The 27,133-nt window shown below is 40.2% G+C and overlaps 1 protein-coding gene across 4 annotated transcripts in view; it reads left to right on the top strand.

Moving 5' to 3' along the window:
• The window catches only part of FRRS1 (ferric chelate reductase 1), a 103,722-nt gene that overhangs the window by 23,974 nt on the left and 52,615 nt on the right, over window positions 1-27,133 (top strand). The window contains exons 2-3 of one of the 4 annotated variants that reach the window (XM_027058509.2): window positions 1,058-1,171; window positions 15,494-15,664. The exons of 1 other annotated variant lie outside the window; for it this stretch is intronic. The gene's annotated coding sequence lies outside the window, so the exon portion shown is untranslated. The remainder of the gene's footprint in view (window positions 1-1,057; window positions 1,172-15,493; window positions 15,665-27,133) is intronic. 2 more of the 4 variants (XM_027058512.2, XM_053214507.1) reach the window with 2 other exon arrangements.

Raw genomic sequence — 27,133 nt, 5'->3', positions numbered from 1 at the left:
TGTTGGCAGATTTCAGTAGACAGCTGTATCAGATGGGTGGAGGCTGCCTGATGGTGTGGAAGAACACAGTGTTGGCCCACTTATTTTCAGTTGTGAAACCTTCCCTTCAAATCCTAAAACTTAAATAATGCAATTGAGGCGAACATTTTTATAGTTTGGGGTGGAAATAACTCCCATTCGTGCTGTATAACAGAGAGCATGAGGGTCCACAGGCCTTGATGGGCAACAGCTCTGATCCATTTTCTTCACAGCCTTCCAGTCTTTTATCTGTCCAGGAATCCTAGGTACTTATTATTATCAGTAATTAGGTGCTCCAGATCTCCCTGATGTGGTGTTGTTGACAAGTCCACACTGGAGGTTGGTTTTCAGTTCAGAATTGTCCCTAGATAGTTGGGGCTAAATCTCCAGCTTCCGGGAGCCCTAAGGGTGGAGCACCAGCGGTAGCTGACTTTTTAGGGTAGGCCATCTCGCTTCCCTCATGTTATTCTTAGAGGAGAAGGGCCTATGCAAACTGACCATAACTCCAGAACCATTGCTTTTTTCATTTCTCCCCCAACCACTTTCCCAGGGTTTGAATCTATCAGATCTCTCCAGGCGAGCAGGTTCAGTTTGGATTCTAGAAGCTGCTACTTCATGGACTTCCTACTGCAGTAAGCCTACTAGACCTCAGTAATGAAATCCTTGAAATATGCACAGTGACTTCTCCAGAGTGCATATTTGCCCCCAGGCCGGCTGGATTAGGGCAGAGACTGCCTCATTTGCCCTCTCGGCTCAGTTCTGTGGCTCAGTGCTGGGCATTGGTCCTTCCTTTATGCTTTTGCCATAACTTTATTTCATAAACCCCATGAGTTTCTCTGTAACTGGCTTGGATCAATACAATCCGGGCTTCCTATCTCAGGGAAAAGTCAGTAGGTATAGGGATCTCTTGTTTTCAAAAGGTCATGTTAGGCCACTTCACTTTTACAGAAAACCTATAACTGGAAAAAATTCAAAGAGAATTTTTGCTTTTATGAAAGAAAGTGAAAAATAATAATAGCATTTGGTGTTTGTTTTGCAGTGAACCATTATATAGAGGCAGCGTGCACCCCCAGCAATGAGAGTGGCCACTCCAAGCTCCTCCCTGGGAATTAAACTCAGCATCTGAAATCAAGCCGCCAGAGCTTTGAACTGTGTGAGCATCTGCGCTTTATCTTGACTTATTTTATGCATCTGTTAGCAAGATGTGTCCTGAGGTATCAGAAAAGCCTAAGAGAAATTATTTTTGCATCTGGGAATACTCAAAACATTTTCCACATAAATGAATGGTAATTGCTTCTTTGCTTTATGCCATTCTGGCTCACAGAAGTTTTCATAGGAACACTCTACTTTTGATTAGCAGGGGAATCCAGTAGAAGGTCTCAAGTTACCTTAAGCAAAATTTCCCTCCCTATGGCTTTACTAAGAGGGTAATGAATTCTCACACACTTGTCCAAAGCTGACGGTGTATTGACCTTATAGGTACATAAGTGAAAGAGGATATTCAATTGACTTTGCAGAACAAAACCAAACCCCCCCTGCCAAATTCCAAAGTTATCTTCTATTTTGTTTTTTAAAATATTTTATTTTAATTTTTAAAAACATTTTATTTATTTATTTATTTATTTATTTATTTATTTATTTTTATGAGAGAGTGAGAGAGAGAGAGAGTGAGGGGCAGAGAGAGAGGGAGAGGGAGAGAGAGAGAATCCCATGCAGGCTTTGCACTGTCAGTGCAGAGCCTGAAGCGGGGCTCAAGCTCACCTGAAGTGGGGCTTGAACTCAAACAGATCATGACCTGAGCTGAAATTGGATGTTTAACTGACTGAGCCACCCAGGTGCCCCAGTTATCTTCTATTTCCTCATATTCTGGGACCATAGGGCAGATAAAATAATAATGCTAGTAGTAATAAAACTAAGCTGTGGTGGACTACTCTCGTATTCAGATAAAACTGGAAACACTCTTAAATGGGAATGAAAGGCTTGAGTTCCACCTGTGTATTTGGCCTCTCTCTTTTATAGCAATGCTGACCCCCCTACCCCCACTGCCATATCCAACTGATGGCACATTTCTTTTTCAAAGTTTGTAGAGTCAATTTGAAACATATTTCCCCATATTTCCCCCCAACCATACCACATCATATTCAACAAACGTATCCTTTTATAATTCCAGTGCCTCTCTTGTCACCATTTTGTTCCCAAAGACCTCCCTCCTAGAACCTTATTTCCTCTGCTCCTCTGAGGACTAATCACTCTCTAGGCTGCTCATGGAGGTCATGATAATGGCAGGTCCTGGGGGTCTTCAACTACATAATCTCCTGTAGGGTTAAATTCAGTGTGACAGGATTTCAGTTGTAATAAGATGTTAAGTGAGATTTCCCCCCGCTCTTGGCCCAGAATTATAAAGTACAGATGTGAGGACCAGAGACAGTTAATTCCCCATATTCTAAAGAGAGCCACCAACTAAGCCTCATACCTGCCTTTCAGGGCTTGAAGGAAGACTGGAGAGGTGAAATTTTGTCAGAGACAAATATCCAGCTGACATAATGGTGCATTTGACTGAGATAGTGACGGTGGAGGTGGTGAGAAGGGGTCAAATTCTGGTTGTATTTTGAAGGGAGAGTCAATTGGATTGGATATGAGGAAAAGAGGAGTCAAGCATGACTTCACATTTTTAGACTACTGAAAACTGAAACTGAAAGTATGAAGTTGCCAGGGATGCCTCAGTGACCCAGTCAATAGAACATCTGACTCTTGATCTCAGGGTTGTGAGTTCAAGCTCCACATTGGGTGTGGAGCCTCCTTACAAAAAAAAAAAAAAAAAAAAAAAGTATGAAGTTGTCATTAAATGATGTGAGGAAAATTATGGATGAAGCAGATTTGGAGAAGAAGATCAGGAGTTTAATTTTGGACTTGTAGAGTTTGAAATCTATATTAGAAATTCAAGTGGGGATGTCAAAAGGCAGCTGGATATAGGAATCTGGTGTTCATTGTGGGGATCTGAGGCACTGATATAAACTTGGGAGTCCTGATTTTATAAATGGTGAGAGCTCCACTGAAATGCATGTAGCAAAGAGAAAAGTTTCAAAATGTCAGTTCAGGGGATACTCAACAATAAGAAGTGAAGATAAAATAAAACAAAAAACAAAACAGGAAAAGGGAACTGAGATGGAACAACCAGTGTAGAGTTTGGAGGAAAAACAAGAGAGCTTGGCATGCTGGATGAGAAGTAGAGGAAGGGTTTCCAGGAGGGGTATGAGGGAAGGGCTGTTGATGGATCCAGAAAGAACAAAGATTCAGTTGGTAATCCGATGAGAGCAGTTAGTGGGGCTGAGTGGGAGAGGAACTGAGGATGCCAGTAAGACAGTCCTTTCAAAGAGGTTTGCCCTAAGAAGGAGCAGAGAAAAGATGTGGTAGCTGGAGGAGGAGTAGGCCGTTAGGACTCTCTCTCTCTCTTTTTAAAATTTATTTATTCTTGAGAGAGAGAGAGCCCAAGTGAGCAGAAGAGGGGCAGAGAGAGGAGGACAGAGAATCTCAAGCAGACTCTGTGCTATCAGTACAGACCCCAACTCTGGGATGGATCCTACAAATGGAGAGATCATGACCTGAGCGACAATCAAGAGTTGGATGCTTAACAGACTGAGCCATCCAGGCACCCCTTTTGTTTTTAATATCAGGGAAAAAACAGTATGTTTATTTACTATCAGTTGGACTCAGTTGAGATGTAAAAACTAATGATATAAGAGGAAAAGGGATATGTATCAGTCTAGGTCCTGGCAAGAAGCAGATGGTGTGCACAAGTTGGATAATTTGAACTTTTCTTTCTTTCTTTTTTTTTTTTTAGCTTTTTTAAAAAAAGCGTTTATTTATTTTTGAGAGAGAGTGCACATACCAGCAGGGGAAGTGTAGAGAGAGCGGAGGTGGGGGGGTGGACAGAGGATCCAAAATGGGCTTCGTACTGACAGCAGAGAACCCAGTGCGGGACTTGAACTCATGAACCAAGGATATCATGACCTGAGTGAAATTGGATGCTCAACCAACTGAGCCACCCAGGCACCCCTAATTTGAAGTTTTAACAGGGATGATTTATTATACAAAATTATGATCAAAGTATAAAGAAAACAAAGGGATAGAGTAGTACCCTGGGGGTAAGTTACAGATTGGTATTAATACCAATTAGGAGAGGGGAAAAGTTACCAGAACCCAGAAAAGGGGAGCTCTCTTAAGATCTACCTGTGCCATTTGGTGGATGGACTAAGCCATCCCACAGGGAAGGAGCTGGAAAAATAAATTCCCACCTCCACTTTCCTCCCTCCTACACATCCCAAGCCCTTTCCCTGGGCACCCCTGTCCTTCCCACTGGACAGAACAATATGGAAGCTGGAGGGCAGGGGAACCCGTTGACTCAGGGCAGACTCTCTGGCAAAGAGTAGGGCAGGGGCAGGAGGAAAATGGATCTCAAGGGGCAAACAAAAAATTCTGCACAGGGAGAATCACTGGAGTGATGACCTTGAGTAAGTGAGAGAGGAAGAACCTGGTGTACAAGTGGAGGGATTAGCTATAGACTGGGAACACCTCCAGGTCCTGCTCAGGACAGAGAAAAGGCAGACTGCCAGGGTGCACATGCTGGTAGGTTGGGTGATGTGATGGTAGGAGTTTAGAAATGGTTTTCTTCTTTGATTCCTTCATCTTTCTCAGGGAGAGAAGAAGCAAGGTCATCAGCTTGAGCGTAAGGTATTTGAATGTGTGCATGGTATTAAAGAAGCTGGGCAATGCTTCTAGTTCTGAGTTGTTTGCTAGTTGGGGACTGCCTAAACTTTTGTATTTCTGCCATTCATTTTTACTGTGCCATGCTCTCGTAAACATACTCTCTTTTCTAGTCAGATCCATCTCCCAACTAGTGCCCTCCAAGCTTATGTATTTACATCCTTTTATCTGAAACAAAAACAAAAACAGCAAAAAAACCGACACATCCCTTTGCTCATCTATTTTCCCTAATTCAAGGTATGTGTCCTTCATGAAGCCCTCTTTAACTACTCATCCCACCCTGTCATTTCTCTTCAGTGTGCTCTACTTTGACCTGTTAACGCCACATATGCCTGGCTTTGTTTTCTAATTGTTTCCTGTTATCCTTGGTCTCTGCACTTGATTGTAAAATCATCTATGGCAGAAATAATTTCCTTTTTGTCATCTGGCCATGACGATGAGTTTAGACTTATAATAATTGCTCATTGAATTGTTATTATACCCAATACCCACTCAGAACCTGCAGCAAATGTGTGGTTACCTCGCTGGCAATGAGTTTAATACAATATTTGTTTTTTAGCTATATAATCCAGATGAAATTGTGACTACCACTTGAAGGAGAAAAAAATGTCTTTCCAATGGTGATTTTTAAATTTAGTTAATAAGAAATAATAGCTGAATATGAACCAGATGCATTTGCTCAACATATTATAATTATTGCAGGAAAATATTCTGAGTTTGTTATAATCTTATAAACCAGGATTCTCAGTCCTGGTTGTATTGGTTGTGTACCTGAAGGCATTAGAAATTGAGCATATGGGGGGCTCCTGGATGGCTCAGTTAGTTAAGCGGCAGACTCATGTGGTTCATGAGTTTGGGTCCTGTGCAGGGCTCCATGCTGACAGTGGGGAGCCTGCTTGAGATTCTCTCTCTCTTCCTCTCTCTGCCCCTCCTCTGTGCATGCTCTCTCTCTCAAAATAAATAAATAAATAAGATTACAAAAAAAAAGAAAAGAAATTGAGCATCTGGGAGCCAAACACAAAAATAAGAAATTGAGCATCTGGGAGCAAGCTTAAGAGATGTTTGACTGAGTATGATCCTTTCTGCTTCCCTTCTCCTTGCTAACTCCTGTGAAACTAGTCACCAAGTTCTGATTGTAGGTTTGAAATGACTCTTAATTCTCTGGGCATCTGACACGTAACCTGTTCCAAACCAAACCTTCATATTCTCCCTAACGCGCTGCACTCTCCTCTGATCTTCCTGCACCTTCTGGATTCTGTCTCCTATCTACACACTCAATCCACCCAATTCTGTCAGCTCTACCTTCAAAATACAGTGTCCTTCAGACCTCATCATTTGTCCTGCTATCATGCTTTTCCAGCCCTCCAGATAAATATGAATCATGGATTTCATGTATATTATATATAACTGTTAGAATGTTTTCTAATCATTTAAATCATTTAAAACCGTGAATTGGGGCTCCTGGGTGGCTCAGTCGGTTAAGTGTCCGACTTCAGCTCAGGTCATGATCTCATGGTTCATGAGTTCAAGCCCTGCATTGGGCTCTGGGCTGACATCTGAGATCCTGGAGTCTGCTTTGGATTCTGTATCCCCCCCACCCCCCTTCCCTAACGTGTGCGGGTGCATGCGCGCATGCTCTCTCTCTCTCAAAAATAAATAAATATAAAATAAAATGAAACCATGAATTGTGTTGTTTCCCCACTTAGAAGTCCCCACTGGCTTTCCATCACGCCTAGAGTAAAATCCATAGCCCTCACGGTGGCTTACAAGGCCTGTTCTCCCTCTGACCTCACCGCCCGCCACCCTTTCCCTTTCTCATTGCACTGCAACCACACTGCCCATCTCGCTGATCCTTGAAAACAGCAAGTGTTCTCTCACTGCTTTCTCGTCCTGGAGTAAGCTTTTCTCCAGATTTCTGTGGGGCTCATCTTTTCAGTTAACTCAGCTCTCTCCTCACAGTATTAACTCCTCAAACGATTGCATGTTATTGTGATTTGTGTGGGAATAGAGCTGGCAGAGGATAATGCTAGCATTTATCATTCCTCCACGATTAGCTGTTTGTCATCTCTCTAAACATGACTGTTGAGGTTTCATAAGGCACTTCAACTTTCTACCTCTTTGGCTGTTGTTTGGACACAATGGAATGTTATTCCTTGAAAAAGACCCCTAAAGACATGAGGCATTTTCACTTTTGCAAAACCAAACTGCCTTTTAGGATGTCCCAAGATCAAACGAATCCCAACATTGCCAGATATCAACCTCTCTGAGTGTGGGTTATTAAGAAGATGTAGGCTAATCACAGTCTTATTTAGATTTCTGAGTTTATATTTCAGGTAATAAAATTTCTCTGATAATAACACCTTTTTTTTGGAACACCTATAGAATTACCTCCTGTTTTATTAATGCCAGATCTACTTACTCTTACTGGATAATGCTATGAATTTCTGTCAAGTATATGTGTAAATACATGAATATATTTGTGGGCACGTATATATAGCACTAATTCTTTCTCCTTAATGTCTCTCATTTGTAGAAATAATATTTCCTGTTTTATTTGATACTTTTCTTCTAGGATTTCTCAATAGTGTCAATTCTGAGGTAGACTGGCTTTATAGCAGACTAAGTATGATATTTTTAATTAACGTTGTGCTGACTCATTTGACTGTTAGTACTTGATAAGTCTTTGTAGGTATGTATTTCAGGAGACCTTATTCCTTCTCCCTGAGACCCTCCTACCTACTCTTCTAGAAGAATTGTGCAAAGAATACAGTGAACTGTCTCGGTCCTCACTCTTCAGGGGTAGATGCTTTGTGGGTAGTGCTTTGAGGATAGGTGGGTAGAAAGAGAGTAGTTACCTCCCTCTCCTTCCAGTGATCAGACAGAAAGGAAAACATGGGTAGCCATCAAGGGAGATAAATTTGCTTTTCTGTACTTAGTTGCTCAGAATACTGTCATCTACTGCCACCATGTGGGTATTTATAATTACTGATTTCAAACTTGAGTGTTTCCCTGTTGAACCTGGTCCTTAGCTGAAATACAAAGAATTCTAAGTTTGTTTTAGTGTTCTTCAGCCTCAGATTGGCTCCGAAGTCGCCTCCAGCTTCCTTGTACTCTCTGACCCACAATGAGTTTCCATTATTACTTTTTCTCTCCTTATGTTGCACTCTGTTAAAGCAGTACTAAAGTCATGCTGCTGATACTCTAAAGACTTAATTTTTAAGATTTTAATTAATTAATGACTTTTTTAATTTTAGAGAGAGAGGGCTTGTGAGAAAGGGGGGGTGGGGGGGGGTCCCAAGCAGACTCCATGGTCAGCTTGGAGCCCAATGTGGGGCTTAATCCCATGACCCTGGGACCATGACTTGAGCCAAAATCAAGAGTTGGCCACTTAACCACCCAGGTGCCCCAATGACTTTTAATTTTTAACACACCAGTTTGAGACAGAGAGACCCTAGAATGTTCCCCCAATTATCTTTGTTTCCTGATATTCATGCCTGTGTACCCCCTTCACCTTGAGTGTGGGTGGGACCTGTGACTAGCTTCTAACCAATAGAATATGGCAGAAGCGATGGGCTGGCACTTCCATAATTACATTACATGGTATCATAACTTTCATATTGCTAGCTGACTCTCTAGATTGCCTTCTAGGCTTGCATACATGAAGCAAGAAGCCGTGTTGGGGAGGCCCAGTGCAAAGGAACCAAGGGCCACTACTGGCTGCCAGTAGGCAAGAGACAGGGGCTCCAATCCAACAGAACATAGACAGTTGAATCCTGCTCACAACCACGCGAACCTGGGAGCAGATGATTCTCTCATGGAGCTTTTGGAAGAGATGCTAGCCCTGTCTGGTACTTTGATTGCAGCTTCGTGAGAAGCCAAGGTCTGGGTTAAGCTATGCCCAGATTCTCTGAGATACTAAATGTGTGTTGTTTTTAGCAACTAAATGTGTGGCAATTTGTTATGCAGCAATAGCTAAATAATACACAGTTCTTTGGTTTTATTTATGTGACTCCTTTCTTTATAGGATTGCAATATAGGTCCTTAGAGACTGTTCTTGGAAATAAATGTAATTGACAAGCACCACTCTGTGCTAGAATTGTCCATCCCTTCCTACAAAGGCTCTGTTACTGAATCAGCTTGTTGTGCCAGATTTCTCTAGGATAAGTTTTCTCTCAGGAGATACTTCAGCTATTCATACAGAGAGAGTTCTGTAGGGACTGCATATATAATTCCCCAAATAAGCTTGGACAGACTTAAATCAAGCAATGGGCACAACCTAACCTAAAGCTGAGATCACATACCTTATCGGATAATTTATCAACTTCCAGATACATTATACTATTGCAGCCATAGTGATCATGACTGATATTAAACTTTACTCTTAACTTTAAAAAATGCTTCATGCCAGGGATCGGTCATGAAATACTTGACTAAGAGTGTGAACAGGGTGCTAAAAGGCAAGGGTGAGGATAGGGCGTATCTCCCTTTATCACAGACCATCAACTTGATCCTAGAATACAGCCAGCATTTTTTTTTTAAGTACACTAAATTTCATACACTGTATATCATGGGAGAGCCTGTTGTGTTGTGTCAATGGCATGCTTCTGATAAGCCCGTCTGATAAATGTAAAGGAAGTTAACTTATAGTCTCTGGTAGTTTATTAACCTAAACTGCTCCTAGTGATCAGCTTTAGCTTTTCTCATAAAACATGGAGTTTTGTATGGCATTGCCATCAAGATCTGCAGTTTCTAGGATTTAATTTTCTCTTTTTTTTGAAAACCAGAGCAGCATTTATTCAGCTCTGATACAGGGGCTTAAATACATTTAAACTCAAAATGTGCTCATAAATTATCTTTTTGGAACAACTGAAGTAAGCTTGGCTGTGAAAACATGCTCAGTTTCAACCAAAGGGTAGGGGATGTCAGGGAGCCCTCTTGCTCAACTGTAAACCCCAACAGTTAAAACCAGAAATAGACAAGACCGCTGAGCTCATGCTGTAACTGAAATCCATTGTTCTTGTTTCTTATGGCACTTTCTTGAGGCATTGATGAAGATGTTTGACAATGACTGGAACATTCCAGTCACCAGGACAAAAAAGACCTGATAGCAACAGAATGCCTAAGAGACCACATCTCTTTCCCTGCCCGTGATCACATGCCTAACACATATTGACCCCCACATATGATTACATCCCTCTGCCTGCTTTCTTGCATGTACATGATCCCAGCCTCTCCCTATAAAACTCTAGGTGTCCATCTTGCAAGTAGAGAGGTCAGTTGTTGAGGCTTGAGCCTGCCGCCTCCCCTGGTTCCCAGCAATAGAAATGAATCCCTCCCTTTCTCTTTTCCATATCCCGTTTCTTAAGTTATTGGTTTCTCTTGCAACAAGTTTATCTGAGTTTTTTCCGGCAACATCGTTGGCAAACCCAGCCAGGACCTATGCTTTCAATTTGTCCAGCCCCTTCCGATTCCTTGGGCTGGGGCAACTGGCCAGGGTAGCATGCTGTGACTTACCTGTTAGTTTCCTGAGTCAGTGGCTGTGATAGATGGATCAGTAACAGAAAAGGGGAGGATGGCAGTTGTGTACAGTTCAGTGCAGACTTGATCAGTCTATAGAACTCCTGACAAGTGACTTCCTATTCAGAGCATAGTATACTCCAATATCCAACCCTACACTAGACTCTTCCTGCACATGAGCTTGCCCATGCTGCATCTTTTGATATGTCAGTCTTTATTTGCCACCTCTCACCACTATCCCTGGTTTTGGCATCTCAAAACAAAAACAATCTCCACTGTCCAAAAAGGTGTAGAAAACTTAAACCAGAGGCAATATTTAAATTTAGACAAGGTGCCATGATGGTTCCCCCAAAATTATTTTGGTTAAGAACCCCAATGCAATGACTGCAGGTGTGAGAAATAAGATCTAGTATCCCATGGAAGGAGCTTAGGACAAAATACAAAGCATACTGTGGTAGGTCCTCAATGTTTCTATAGAATAAGAGAGAGACAAAAAGACAAAAGCCGACATGCAAACTGGGCCAACACAACAGAGGCAGAGGTGGGCACAGGTATGTTATTAATGGACACACACATACCTACTGTGGGAGTGCTAATAATGCTGACTCCATCCTTGGCCCTCCATCTTGTTTATATTTGCACCATGACCTCTCTTGGGGCAACATGTTCCAGGCCTCTTGGAGATTAATATACATACTTTAGAAATGCCCGCCAAAGCCAGGATTGGGGGGAAGCTTGTTGTGGCCTCCCATGAATTTGTTAGAGATACCATAGTCTCTCTCCTTCCTGATGCACAAGTATGCCACAAGATCTAATTAAGGGTTAGCTGTCAGTTGGGTGCATACAAGCCCTTTGAAGTGTGTGTGAATCCTTTTGTTTCACTACAGTGCCCCTCCCCAAGTGTCTTTCACTCTATACAATCTGTAGACTAAGGTCTGGACTTTGTGGAGAGTAACTATGCAGTTGCCATGGATCATTCTCCACCCGATCCACCCCCTGTTAATAAGTTACCCTGAATAAAAGTCTGTGTAAACTGTTTGGAGTTGACTGCTTTGTTTTCCAGCCTCAAAGAGCCTTCTTAGTTTAGGGTATACCTTACTGTCTTTCCCCCACCTGGAACACCCAAAGCTGGGTTCACCTCTTGATGAGTGTTGAGCCAAAAGACACAAATGGAATCAGAAGAGGAAGGGTCTTAATTGTTTTTTTTTTTAAGTTTATTTATGTATTTATATTGAAAGAGAGAAGGAGTGTGTATGGATTGAGCAGGGGAGGGGTAGAGAGAGAGAGAGAGAGGGAGAGAGAGGGAATCCTAAGTAGGCTCTGCACTGCCAATGCAGAGCCTGATATGGGTTCAAACCCATGAACCGTGAGATCGTGACCTGAGCCAAACTCAAGAGTCAGACACTCAACTGAATAAGCCATCCAGGTGCCCCAGGAAGGGCCTTACTTGTAATAAGTAAAGAACATCTGGATCACTGCAAAGCATTTTCAATGGTAGGATCCAGATAGGCAATCAGAAATCATATTCTGAAGGGCTTTAACTGATAGGTGTAGAGGTGGAAAAATAATTTTGCCTCTACCCTGTAGGGGTCAAGGGCAGGCTGTGCCAAGATGGACCTACTTTGGCATGAAGATTATTTTGAGTTAAAAAGCAACCAAACAGTAGATCATGAAAAGCTCTCTACCTCCCCCCAAACTGTCTAAAAATAATTTAGATAGAGAATCTGCTCTAGGGAGAACTATCAACATAGACAACTGCATTATACTATGAATTAGGTATGGTGGCCAGGGAGGAACCTAGCTAGACCTCTTTGATTAAAGTCATCTATGTCCCTTTTTTTCTGAGTAGTACAGCAAACATTTGTTTGCCAAACATTTATTCTTTTTATTTTTTTTAAATTTTTAATGTTTTATTTTATTTTTGAGAGAGAGAGAGAGCAGGGGAGGGGCAGAGAGAGAGGGAGACACAGAATCTGAAGCAGGCTCCAGGCTCTGAGCTGTCAGCACGAAGCCCGATGTGGGGCTTGAACTCATGAACCGTGAGATCATGACCTGACCTGAAGTCTGACACTTAACCAACTGAGTTACCCAGGTGCCCCTAAATACTTATTTTTTTTTTCATCTTCTTATGAGTTACATTCCTTCTTTTTAAAGTCCCAGACCCCTATGCCCTTCTCCTTAGTTCAGGATGACATATATATCTCATTCTGCCTGACTGTCTTTGGAATTTACATGTCTGTGTGGATTCCTTGTATGTAAGAAATTAAGTTTGGTTTGACCCGGTTAATCTGTCTCATGTCAACTTGATTCTTATTCCAGCTAGAAGGACCTTGAAATGGACAGGAAATTCTTGCTGCCCAACAGTTGGTATAGCTGGTGGCAAAATACTTTCTTTAACTTGTTGGATACCACTCACCCTAGACACAGCTGTAGATGAGAGATATCTGACAAACAGCTGGCAGAAGATAAGATTTCTTACCATGTCGTCTCCTGGAATCTCTATCTATGGAATCTGATAGACAGTGGTAGAGTCCTTTTTCTCTCTTTCTAAATTTATGTTAGCAGGAGAAAATATTTTTGGAACCAGTTCCTTGCACTTAGTGATTCATTGATAGAATTTGGTAGAGCACTCTTTGGCTATTGATCCATTTCCTCCCAGAGATGGTCTTTGTTTTTCTTTGTGTCTTTTGTGTCTTATGTCATATGAAGGACAGAATGCAGGCATAAGTCTATAATCCTGCTGTTCGAGCTGGTCCCATAGACTGGTGAATTCACAATTCTTATCAGACCAGATTCTGTTTCAAGAAACTTTGCTATGGCTTGCAGCTTATTGCTAAGGGACATCTTGGAAACCAAAGCTACAAGATTGGTGGGCATAGGTTGAACACTTAAATTTCTCTTAGGCCGTCCTAGAAATGATCTTCAAAAGACATATACTCAGGGGCTAATAGAAGCCAAGGAATTGTGCACCCAGAAAAAAGGCTTTTGTTAAAATGTTTCACATAGACTTTACAAAGATAAATCTTTTGAATCCCACTTTAGTCAAAAACTCTCTTAGATTAAAAAAAGAGCAAATATAGTTTAAAAAGGAGGAAGGCCAATTCCTTGCTATTCAGGCTATAATTCTAGTTATTTGGGGAATTAGAAATGTTCTTGCCTTATGAATTTCTACAAAACCAAAAATGCAGTGCTAGAAACAAGTCAAAGCTCACCTATTTTTACCAATCCCCAAACATTGCCTATTCCTCTCAAAATGTTTGTGGATATTATAAAAGATCAAGATAATGGGATAAAATTGTCCTATACTTGCCAAAAAAAAAAAAAAAGATTTTAAATTATTCCTCTCTCCCTTGAAATTATAACTCTTATCTTGTCTTTAAAATGTAAATACAGTCCATAATTTCCTGAAACTGAAGGAAAAAAAAAAAATGGAGGAGGAAAGAGGCCTTTTAAAAATACAAACTGATAAAATGTCTCTTGTGCCCAGACTTTAGCATCTCCATCAGACAGATATGCTTCAAGCATCCACCTTGGAGAAAACTTAGATACTCCATCTATGTCTTTATGTTGTAAATTTTCTACGGTGTATTAGCTAGGACCTGAGAGTGCTCACTTCTGCAGCATGTGTGTAGAACGTGAGAGCCATTCTTTGAAATGCAAATTTTAGGGAGAAGTGTTTTCATTAGGGGAGAAAAAAAGTGAGTATTTGGAAATTGGATCTTTACTCTCCTCTCCACAAACATTAGTAAAACCAGTATGATTTTGTTTGCATCTTGTTTGCATTATATAGTATAAGATTTTGTTTGCACTTTATTTGTGTATTTGGATGGATATCCAAATACGTTGTATATGTGAAATATTTTCTCTACATCTGGCATTACTAACATTAATTTGTAAAAGAGCTCTATTTAATTGGTTTGAAGGTAAGTACTTGTAAGAATTGGATATTCTAAAACTCAGAAAGAAACTAACCCAAATGTTTTTCAAGTTCCCATAATCAAGGGAAAATATTCAATATTAAAGCTAGTTTAAGATTGTTGGCTTAATTAAAATAGACATGTCTTTAGAGTTATCAGCATTAAATATAAAACTTTTATTCTGCTTTTATTTACTAAAAGTCAAATAAGTTCGTGTTATTTTTGTTGTAAAATTTGTCAGGAAAAAAAGAATAATGATTAATTTTGTCTAATGCCTCATGAGGTTTTACAGGTAGTGTAAGCATAATTGTTGAGAACAAGTAAATTAAATGGATATAAATAAGATAAAAGGGTTTGTAGGCAAACTTTTAAATAGTTTCCAAAATCTTTGGTAACCTGACACTTTAAAGTTTTGTTAACTTAAATAATGAGTAAAGTTATATTCATTAAATATCTAGATCATTTTCAAATAAGAAAAAATAATGAAATGTGAAGTACTGAACATAGGTTTATCTACTTTTATTGCAAAGAAACTAAAGATAAATTTGCGTCTGTTAGTAAACATGTCTTATGCTTTATGAAAACATCATACTATGAAAAAGCATGTTTCTAGAAATTATGGAATATATTCATAAACTTTCCATTCTAAAGAATTCTGGTGTTGCAGTTCACAGTTAGTTATGTAGAAACGATCCCAAGGGTAAGTCACCCCAAGATGGGTCACTTCAGCATGAACATTATTTTGAGTTAAAAGCAAGCAAAACCCAGAAGATTCGGGAAAAGCTCTTTACCTCCCCTTCAACTGTCTGCTTGTACCAGGAAGAGAGCTATTAACAGAGATCCCTCTTTACGTCAGAAACTTATCTGCATAATAGGGCAAACTTTGTTTTCCAAACATCTCCTCTCACCTTCCAGGCAATTGTCCTTCTCCCTTCTGTATCTTTAGACCCCTACCCTTCTCCTTAGCTCATATAAGCTTCATATTGCTTCACTGTCTTTGGACTTCCATGTTTGTGTGGATTCCCTGTGTATACAAAATTAAATTTGATTTTCTGCTGTTAATCTGTGCCATCTCAATTTGATGCTCAGTCCAGCTAGAAGGACCTTGAAGGGGATAGGAATTCTTCTGCTCTTCCTTTCCTCATAAAACCCCCTTGCTTTCACCCTACAAGTGGGCTACAACTTGGGTCAGTCCGAATTTATCTGTGTTCCCTAAGTTGCAATTCTTTGACTGGAAATAATCACTTGTTTGCCTTATTGTGGCTCTTTATTTTCAGGTTAAGTAGTCCACTCAGGAAACTGAGTATACCATATCAGAACCATTGGAGGAAAACTAGGAGAAGGTAGAGTCACAGAAGCTAAGAAAAAAATATCAAGAAACTTGGAGTGACCAATGGTATCCAGTGCCACAAGACAATCAAGTAAAATGAGAGAAAATTTCCTTTTAGGTGGAGAAGGCTTACATTTTAATTGATGCATGGTTTGTTACTGTATTTAAACTTGTTTGTGCATCTGATGTGCAGTAAGCCAGTGTCTGAGACACTGGTTTTTGAAACAAAGAAAGCTTTATTATTGGAAAGGCAGCCTAGCAAAAAGGCAGGGGATTATTCTCAAAGCTGCCTTGCCATGTTGAATGTAGGGACAGCTTATATATGTTTGGGGAAGGAGGTGAATACATGAGAGGAGGGTGAAGTGTTTCTTGAAATCTTTGTGGGAGAGGACCTTGAAAAAGTCTGGAGGTATGCATTCTTCCAGACAATGAGGTGCCATTTGGGACCTGGTATGATCAGGTATTTCAGATAATTTCAAGACAAATGTTACTGTTTGGTCCCCATTAGATTTCTGTAATCAGTGGGCAAGCAGGGAGTTGGAGTGGAAAAGTCAAAGTTAATGATTAATGAGATGTGCATAAAACAGAATTTAAGTAGGGAACAAAGCAGAATGTGGAGCTAAGTTAATGCAACTAAAGCGGCTATAGTTCTACTTATGCTTTGAAAACAGGTCTGGGAACCAAGTGTCTGGCCTCACCTCATGCTTACATTCTGCAATCTGTTCTACTGGCTCTACTTGAAATTTCTGCATGTTTACGTTGTGCCTTCTGACACTCAAAGTTCACCTGCAGTTACATGTTTAGATCTATTGATTAACTTTGTGGTATTTGGTAGCCAGCAGGATGGGTGGGCTGATTCTCCAACAGCTCACCCACTCTAAAGCAAAGCTGGTCAGAAAGCTCAGTCCTCTCACTGAGAGGTGTGAGATAATAGAAAATATGTACAGATTTTCCTCGACTTACTGCTACTGATCTATCATAACCGGTACTTCAGGAAACAAATAGGGAAGCCGTGGCCCGCTGTTGTGGCCAGCTGCTCACTCCTGGGGATTCTCCAGGGGGCTGGATAAATCTAAAGCATAGCTCCTGACTGGGTTTGCCAACACTGTTGCTGAAAAAACTTGGATAAACTAACTGGTTGCAGGAGAAGCCAATCGCTCAGGAGACTAGGGTTTGGGAAAGAGAAAGGGAGACATTTATTTTGGGTGCTGGCAGCTGGTGAAGTGGCAAGCTCAAACCTTAACAATCGACTTTTTTACCTGCAAGATGAATACCTAGGGTTTTATAGGGAGAGGTTCAATGGGGTACATGCAAGAAAGCAGGCAGGGAGCCTGTGACCATGGATTGGAGTTGATATATGTTCTGCATGTGATCATGGGCAGGAAAGGGTGTGGTCTTCTAGGCATTCTGTTGTTATCAGGGCTTTTCTGGCCTGGCGAGTGGAATGTTCCATCATTGCCAAACATCTTCATCAATGCCTCAAGAAAGTGCTATAAAAATAAGAACAATGGGTTTCAGTTAGAGCATGAGTTAAGTGGTCTTGTCTATTTATGGTTTTAACTATTGGGGTCTACAGTTGAGCAAGAGGGCTCGCTGGCTTATGATGGGGTTATGTTCTGATAAGCCCATTGTAAATTGAAAATATTGTAAGTTGAAAGTACATTTAATACCCTGAACCTACTGAACATCATAGCTTAGCCTACCCTACTTTAAATGTGCTCAGAACGCTTACATTAATCTACAGCTGGGCAAAATCTCTCACACAAAGCCTATTATACAATAAAGTGGTGAATATCTCATGTAATTTGTTGAATACTGTACTGAAAGTGAAAAACAGAATGGCTGTATGGATACAGGATGGTCTGAGTAAACTGGTTGTTCACCCTCATGACTGGATGGCTGACCAGGAGCTGTGGCTTCGTGCTGCTGTTCAGCATCACAAGAGTATCACACCGCATATTGCTAGTCCAGGAAAAGATAAAAACTTAAAATTTCTTTTTTAATTTTAAAAAAATGTTTATTTATTTTTGAGAAGGGGAGAGAGCATGCACAAGTGGGGAAGGGACAGAGAGAGAGGGAGATTGCTAGCCCAGGAAAAGATCAACATTTAGAATTTGTTTTTTATTACTTTTTTTTAAATGTTCATTTTTGAGAGAGAGAGAGAGCACATGCAGGTAGGGAAGGGACAGAGAGAGAAGGTCACAGAAGATCCGAAGTGGGCTCTGCGCTGACAGCAGAGAGCCTGATGCAGGACTCAAACTCATGAACAGTGAGATCATTACCTGAGCTGAGACCAAGAGTCAGATGCTTAACAAACTGAACCATGCAGGCACCCCCAAAATTTAGAATTTGAAATACAGTTTCTACTGAATGTGTACTGCTTTTTACCAATGTAAAATTGAAAAGTCATGAAAAGGCAAATAATTGTTAACTCAGGGACTGCCCATATATTTATTGGTCTCTGCCCCTAGTTCCTGGCACAGAGCTCCTAAAACCCTTGTAATTTCCTAAGTGATAAGAGCACTAGAAACACCTTTGTTCTACTGAGCTCCTAAATCCCTTGGGATTTCCTGGGTGTCTTTTGATAGGAATATCTTTTGTTCTTCGTGGGCTTTTGGCCCATGATTAGAAGCTTAGAACTTTTAACCCCACAACCCATTCCAGAAAGGGGCTGGAAATTGAGTTAATGATTGAGCATCCCTATGTGACGAAGCCTCCATAAACATCCCCTAAGTGTGGGGTTCAGGAAGCATCTGGGTTGAGGAACATGGGGTGTTTCAGGGAGAGTAGTGCGCTGAGAGAGAGCAACATAAGCTCTATGCTCTTTCCCACATACCTTGTCCTGCACATCTCTTTCATCTGGCTGTTCCTGAGTTCTATCCTCTTACAATAAACCAGTAATCTAGTTAGTACACTGTTTTCCTAAGTTCTTTGAGCCACTCTAGCAAATTGACTGAGCCCAATTACATTCCCATCAGAAGTGGGAACCTCTGATATATAGCAAGTTGGGTCAGAAGAACAGATTACAAACTGGATTAGTGATTGGCAACTGAAGTGGGGGCAGTTCTGTAGGACAAAACCCTTAACCTGTAGGATCTGAAGCTATCTCCAGGTGGATAGTGTCAGAATTAAGTTGTTGGACACCCAGCTGGTGTCACAGAGAATGGCTTCGTGGGGGACAAACCCCCACATATCTGGTGTCAGAGTGTTTTGAGTGTGGTAGTAATGCGAGAATAAAGGAGATCCACAGGAGGAAGAGTAAGGTTTTCCTTACAGAGGCTTTGTCAAACTTTTAATTGCTGCACTCTTAAGCTGAAACAGCTACCTCGCCTGACATTTGCAGTAAGCCTGCAGTATAAATAAGAAGAACAAAAAAAAAAAAAACCTGAATAAACTGACTCCTGAGGAAGTAGGTAATTCAGAGAACAGAAACTATGTAAACACAAAATTCAGAAAAGTTAAAGAATCTACTGAATCCAAAAACAGAAATAGTACAAACTTTAGGATATGGCAAAGAGCACACAGTGCATTTTTTATGAGACTGACGTGCTGCCTATTTTACTAAGAATGCACTCTAATGCAATTTTTTTAGAGAAAGGAAAGGTAATTTAAAGTACTCAGAAAAAAATTGCACAAGAAACCCATGCTCTAAATGAATTCAACCTAAAATAGGAAATACATTGATGTAAAGTAAAATGGAATGGATTCTAAGCAGTAGATGGGATGAGTAAGAAGCTGGATGATATTAAGGATATTGCATGGAATGCATGTAATTCTTCGTCTCATAGGAAAATAAAGATTATAAAAAACCCCAAGGCAAAACAAACAAACATTCAACAGTATAGGAAAGGCATATTCTAAGCATGAAGCAACCCAAAATATGGCCTGATTTCTAATAATTGCTGGGAATGTAAGAGAACCCATTTTGTACGTTGTCCTACCGAGTGGTACTTGGGTTGAGACTTTGGAGACATAAATTAGGAATTTATCTTGACTCTTTAGTATTAAATTAAACAATATTAAAATAATCAATAATTATAAGGGCACCTGGGTGGCTCAGCCAGTTAAGGGTCTGACTCGATTTCTGCTCGGGTCATGACCTAGTGGTTCATGAGTTCAACCCCTGTGTTGGGCGCTGCATTGACAGTGCAGAGCCGGCTTGGGATTTTCTCTCTCTCCCTCTCTTTGCCCCTCCTCCACTTGTGTGCATGCATGCTCTCTCTCAAAATAAAGAAATTTAAAAAAAAAAAAATCAATGATTGCAATAGAAATGCTCTTTTAGTTTTAACTCTGAAATCAATTTACAAGCAGGGAAGACCTATTTACGGTTACAGAATAGATTATAAATGTTATCCACCTTTACCATGTAGAAGTTAATGACAGAAGATGGCAAGGGATAGGAAGGGAATATAAATAGAATGGTAGAAGTCCTATTATTCCCATACAGGAGAAATTCAAAGGATAATATCTATATTTGAAATAGAACTCTTGAGTATTCTATCACAAAAGTAGCTAGTAGAGGAACTACACATAGTGATATGATGATATAGAAGGTGAAGGTGAGCAGGGAAGAGTAGCAGGAAACTAATAAAAAATATATCAAGGGGAGTGCCTGGGTGGCTCAGTCAGGTAAACATCTGACTCTTGATTTTAGCTCAGGTCATGATCTCACAGTTTGTGAATTCAAGCCCCGTGTAGTGCTTGTGTTGCTGACAGTGCTGAGCCTGCTTGGAATTCTTTTTCTCTCTCCCTCTCTCTCTGCTCCTCCCTCCACTCAAAATAAATAAATAAACTTAAAAAAAAATCGAGGTATTCAAGGTATTATATCAAGAAATAGTAGGAAGAGTATATTAAGAGAAATGGAAGTAACCACCAGAAGAACCAAAGCAGATATATGTGAAAGAATTTGCCTCTGGGTTAGGGAATCGGTGGACAATCAAACACAGAATGATTGCTTTTCACTATATGGTTTCTGTACTATTTGCTTTTTAAAAACTTATGTGCATGTTTTGTTTTGATAAAATTTTAAAAAACTAAATGTTAAAAATTAAAAAAAAATGTTTATTTAGGGGCGCTTGGGTGGCTCAGTTGGTTAAGCATCCGACTTCAGCTCAGTCGTGATCTCACAGTCCATGAGTTCAAGCCCCGTGTCAGGCTCTGTGCTGACAGCTCAGAGCCTGGAGCCTGCTTCAGATTCTGTGTCTCCCTCTCTCTCTGTCCCTCCCTCTCTCTTGCTCTCTCTCTCTCTCTCTCTCAAAAATAAATAAACATTTAAAAAAAATTTTTAATGTTTTTATTTATTTTTGAGAGAGAGAGAGAGACAGAGCATGAGCAGGGGAGGGGCAGAGAGGGAGGGAGACACAGAATCTGAAGCAGGCTCCAGGCTCTGAGCTGTCAGCACAGAACCCGATGTGGTGCTTGAACTCAGGAACCAAGAGATCATGACCTGAGCCAACGTTGGACACTCTGAGCCACCCAGGTACCCCCAAAACTAAATATGTGTTTTAACAAATGACCTGTTGCCATTAGAAAAGCCTGTCTCAGAATCAGCTACTTATGAAGAGCTTTTCATGACGTATTTGATGCAGACAGATAAGCTCTGAGTTATAACGATGCTCCTTGCTTCCATCATTTCTACAATACTGAATTAATAAGTATTGCCAAATGATGTCACAAAGTCCACTTTTCAACTATTTATGTGCTCATGTATTGCTGGTTGGGATGACAAAATGGTACAATCATTTTGGAAAACAATTTGGTAATTCCTTATAAGGTTAAACATATACTTACCATGTGATATAGCAATCCTGCTCCTAGATATTCACTCAAGAGAAATGAAAACATTTGTGTACACAAAAACCAGTATGTGAATTTCTTTAGTGACTCTGTTTATAATTGCTCCAAACTAGAAGCCGTCCAAATGTCCTTCAGTGGGTGAATGGATGTACAAACTATAGTACATATATACAATGGAGTATTACTCATCAATAAAAAGGAACAAACTTCTGGTACACTTGAGGTTCATGGATGAACCTCAAACGTGTTATGCTAAGTGAAAGAAGCCATATACAAAAAAAATCACAAAAGCTAAGCTATAATTCCATCCATATGATGTTCTGGACAAGGCAAATCTCTAAGGAGAGAAAACACATCAGTGGTGTTAGAATTGTGTTGCCTCAAAATTCATATGTGGAAGTCCTAACTCCCAGCATCTCAGAATGTGGATAGAGTCTTTCTAGAAGTAATCAAGTTAAACTAAAGCCTTCAGGGTGGGCCCTAGCTCAATATGACCAGTGTCTTCTTTATAAAAAGGGAAAATCTAGGCACAAAGACATACACAGAGGGAAGAGGATATAAATGAGACACAGGAAGAAGACAGCCATCTATGAGCCAAGAAGAGAGACATGGAACGATCCTTCCCTCACAATCCTCTGGAGGAAGCAATGCTGCCAACACCTTGATTGGGAACTCTAGCCTCCAGACAATGAGTTTCTACCATTTAAGCCACCCAGTTTGAGGTACTTTGTTTGGCAGTCCCAGGGAACTAATACAAGTGGTTCTAGGGAAGGGGGTGAGGCAAGGGTTGACTGCAATGTGTCACAAAGGAACCTTCTGAGGTGATGGAAATGCTCTATGTCTTGACTGTGGTGTTTACATGACTGACAGCATGTGTTTATCAGAAGTCACAGAATTCTATGCTAAAAAGGGAAAATATTACTCTTTGTGGAATTATACCTCCAGAAACCTGACTTGAAAATACTAACAGAAAAACTAGATTAAAAAAATCACTTTTAGGGGTGCCTGGGTGGCTCAGTCAGTTAAGTGTCTGACTCTGGCTCAGGTCATGATCTCACGGTTTGTGGTTTCAAGCCCCACATCAGACTTTGTGCTGACAGGGCAGAGCCTGCTTTGGATCCACTATCTCCCTCTCTACAGAGAGGGACCGTACAGAGGACTCTACAGAGTCCCTCCCCTGCTCGTGTACTCTCTCTTTCTCTCTTTCTCAAAAAAAATAAAAATAAAAATAAATCACTTTAAAAATGTTATTTATTTACTTATATTAAAATTTTTAAATGTTTTATTTATTTTAGAGAGAGAGTGTGCGAGTGGGGAGGGACAGAGAGAGAGGAGGACAGAAGAGCTGAAGCAGACTGGACACTGAGAACTGCAAGCTCAGTGCAGGGCTTGAACTCACACAACCTGTAAGATGACCTGAGCCGAAGTCAGACACTCAACCGACTGAGCTACCCAGGCGCCCCAAAATATCACTTTTAAAAATTAAAAATTAGAAAAGAGACCCAAGATGTGTGTATATACAGAGATCTTTATACTAACACTGATCATAATAACAAAACAGAAGTAAACACAATGTCCAAAAATAGATTCTTTGAACCTAATAATTAAAAAAAACCACTTCAGATGACAAAATTCTTTCCCTGATGGACTTCACATTTTAGCAGATGAGGTAGCTATTACATAAATGAAGGGATGTATATATATATATATATATATATATATATATATATATATATATATATAAAATGTCAGGTAGTGATAGGTTCTGTGAAGAAAAGGTAGAGTTAAAAGGAACTCTAATTAATTAATTAATTTGAGGGGGGCACAAGTGAGTGAGAGGCAGAGAGAGAGAGAATCCCATGTGGGGCAGGGAGAGAGAGAGAGAAGCAGGGCTTTCCCAGGGCTCCTGTTTTGCCTGAAGCAAGGCTCGAGCTCACCCAATGTGGGACTTGAACTCATGAACTGTGAGATCATGACCTGAAGTCATATGCTTAATGACTGAGCTACTCAAGCACCTGAAAGCACTCTATTTTAGATATGGTAGTGTGATGGTCGGTTTTATGTATCAACTTTACTAAGTTGTAATCCCCAGGTATTCACCCAAATATTAGTCTAGGTGTTGCTGGGAAGATATTTTGTAGACATGATTCATGTCCATAATGAGTTGACTTTGAGCAAGGGAGGACATGCATGATTTAATCATCAGACAGTCTTTAAAAGCAGAGGCTTCTTAAAGAATGGGAAATTCCAGCTGTGTTGGGAAATAGAAAACTTGAGATAAAATTTGTTGTCTTACAGTTAACTGTGTTATTTTAGAGTTTTACTAACCAAGGAAAGGGCCACATCTTGTATCAGATGTGCTTTTACTCTACTTTTAAAGGGTCTGTTTCAGGGGCATCTGGGTGGTTCAGTCAGTTAAGCACCTGACTTCGGCTCAGGTCTTGATCTCATGATTTGTGGATTCGAGCCGGGCATCAGGCTCTGTGTTGACAGCTCAGAGCCTGGAGCCTGCTTCAGATTCTATGTCTCTCTCTCTCTCTCTCTCTCTCTCTCTCTGCCCCTCCCCCACTCATGCTCTGTCTCAAAAATAAATTTAAAAAATAATTTAAAAAAATAAAGGGTCTGGTGCAGTGGTTCTCAAGCTATAGTTCATAGACCAACAATATCAGCAGTTTTCAGGCTTACCCCAGTCTTCCTGAATCAGAAACTCTGGAGGTGGAAGTTAGTAATCTGTGTTTTAAGGAATTTGCCAGGTGATGGTGATGGACATTAAAATCTGAGAACCATTGGTCTTGAGCAAAGATGGGTATAATTCCACCAATAAAGACTCCAAGACAGCAACTCTTGGGTTCTTAGCAATCATCCTGGGCTTTTTTTAAGAGCAGAATTCTGGGTTCCTGTCCATAGAATCTGATCTAGTAGGTCTGAGGTGGACCCAGGAATCCATTGTAATAAGTAATTCTGATGCAGGTGGTTCACAGATGATTCTGAAAAACAGTGCTCATTGGTCAATTCTTAGTTCCAGTATATTCAAGCTCTCAGCAACATTCGTCATGATTGACCAAACCCACCTTCAGAACTGCTTTCTACACTTTGGGACTACACTTTCTACACTCTTGGTTTTCTTCCTACCTTACCATCCATTCAATCACAATTTCCTTTACTGAATTTGCCTGCTCTTCTCAATTTCTAAACATTAGTGTGCCCCAAGGCTCACTCTTCAGATCTTTTCTCTTTTTTAATCCTTGCTCATGCCCTAAGTGTTAATTTTGTATCTCCAGACACATCTGTCAAATAGATATTTCCACTTGGATATTTCAATGCCATCTAAAACTTAATATGTCCAACACTGAATTCTTGCTTTCCACCTTTCAGACTGGCTCCTTTCCTATATCTCACCCATCTTCCTGTCCAAGTAGACGCTACCACTTCTAATTTCTTTCTGTTTTTTGTCTCTGGATTCTGTCTCTGTCTTAAAGTTTCTTTGTCGATCAGGATTGAGTCAAGAGAAATGGTTCTGGTTGTTGCTCTCATTGATAAAGTTATTAGTCATTGAGGTCAAGAATATATCCAGTGTTCTAAGAATCTTATTGCTAACTTTGTAAAAGAAAGTATCCCATTTTAGGCTTTTCGTAAAAGAAAGTATTCCATTTGGTCCACTGGGGGCAGCAGAGAGCAGTGTGTTAGATATTTAGATCCCGAGGTGGCCCCTGAGAGTGATTGGTTACTAGGCAACTCTCAAAAGCACAACTCTCATAAGCATAACTGATATGATCAGGACTCAGTTCTGCTGTTTGGCTGATGGAAGGTTAGGGAGAGTATCGAATGAGTGCAGATGTGGCTTTCAGAGTTGGGGAGCCACTGGACAGACGTGGCAGCTATCACAGAGAGACAGTTGCTCCCCTATTCTCTGTAGGGATTAGTAAGGTTCTCTAGCGAATCTGTAAACCACCGAAAGTGTTACCTTTGTGGACTCCAGCCAGCTTGCTCAATGGGACACTTTCCAGACTGAAACCTTATTTAGCTGTCAGTGAATTAGCTCATGCTGGAAATGAACAGAAAGTTTCATTATTTCCAGACTACCCGCAGTTGTTTTTCTTCTCTTCTTTCTCTTACACATCGTATTTTTGCCTTTGTCCCTTGATACTCTGTCTCCCTCATGTAAAAAATAAACAGTGCACGAAATAAATATATAACGGTGTCTTAAATATCTGAGTTATTCTTTGACTATATGTTGTTAGGTGAAAAAATTTCAGAACAATATGAAGAGAATGATACTATTTCTATTACAAAACCAAAGCTATACATTTTTTGTTTTTTATTGTTTTTTTTTGTTTTTAAACATTTTTTAATGTTTATTTATTTTTGAGGGAGAGAGAGACAGAGTGTGAGTGGGGAGTGGGAGAGAGATGGAGACACAGAATCTGAAGCAGGCTCCAGGCTCTGAGCTGTCAGCATAGACCCCGATGTGGGGCTCAAACTCAGGAACTGAGAGATCATGACCTGAGCTGAAGTCGGATGCTTAACTGACTGAGCCACCCAGGTGCGCCTACCTACTTTGGTTAAGTACAGAAAACTGCATGTAAAGTCTTAGATGGAAACATGCTGAACTGATAACAATGGTTGCTTTTGGGGAAAAAAATGGAATTGAATGGAATCTTTATTGTTTCCGTTTCAGCAATTAAAATCTGTAGAAATAGTATCTATGCAATTCATAGTAATTTAAAAAGTCAGGATACAAGAAAAAATACACTAAATGTTTTGGGCCATTTTAGGGGGGATATCTGGAAAACTCTAGGGATTAGATGGTGTTCGTTCAATTTTATCCCTTTAGAAGGCCCTATTTGCCTAAACTGGCCTACTCTCGCATAAAAAGTCACTGAAAGTTTCTGTGCTCCATTCCAGAATTAATCCGGATCAATACTTTTCGCCATTCCATTACTCTTCACCCCTGCTTTTCTTGGTTCTCTAATTTCCTTATTTTGGCCACATATTTTAGCTTGTGTTTTCCTACTGGTTGCTTTGATTAATGACTAGGTTTGGATTTGCTCTCCTTATTTTGATATTGTTTCATTGGCAGGATCTTATGTTTGGTATTTGCCTTCAGATTTTATGCAACCAGAAGCTTTTGAGTGAAGGCTTTTCCTTCTGCACTCACCTTTGGGGCACTCGAGGGTAGACAAGATCCTGCTTCCTCTGGTGGAATTGAGGGCGACGATAATATTCACCTCAGTTCACTCATGGTCTGGGATTATTTTTCATTTTCAGAGCACACGATGCTGTTTCATACATTTGTTTCGTGGTTCCTGGTCCCTGAGTACTGCGACCTTATTTATTCTTACGCTTTATGTTTGTTGAATTTAAAATTCTACAATTTTGAAGGCTTGCCTAATGGACAAAAAGTGCTCTTGCAACAATGGTTAGAGCTGCCAGCTTTCATTATAAATGTCATCCTGACTGTATAATGTTTTGTGTGTAAAAGAAACCAATGACTTTCTACGCAGTCGATAACTCTATTACTTTTCATTCTGGCTGTGGAGAGCATAGTTTCTTTTCAATATTAAGACTATGTTACATTTGTATATATTAAAGGCATTCACTTAACACAATAGGACCCAAGCCATCTTGTAAACAAATGGCATTTTATTTAAAAAAAAAAAATTTTTTTTTTCAACGTTTATTTTTTTTTGGGACAGAGAGAGACAGAGCATGAACGGGGGAGGGGCAGAGAGAGAGGGAGACACAGAATCAGAAACAGGCTCCATGCTCTGAACCATCAGCCCAGAGCCCG

Source organism: Acinonyx jubatus, chromosome C1, assembly GCF_027475565.1.
Source record: "Acinonyx jubatus isolate Ajub_Pintada_27869175 chromosome C1, VMU_Ajub_asm_v1.0, whole genome shotgun sequence".
In the NCBI taxonomy this organism is placed as follows: Eukaryota; Metazoa; Chordata; class Mammalia; order Carnivora; family Felidae; genus Acinonyx; species Acinonyx jubatus.
This window is presented reverse-complemented; position numbering and strand designations above follow the sequence as displayed.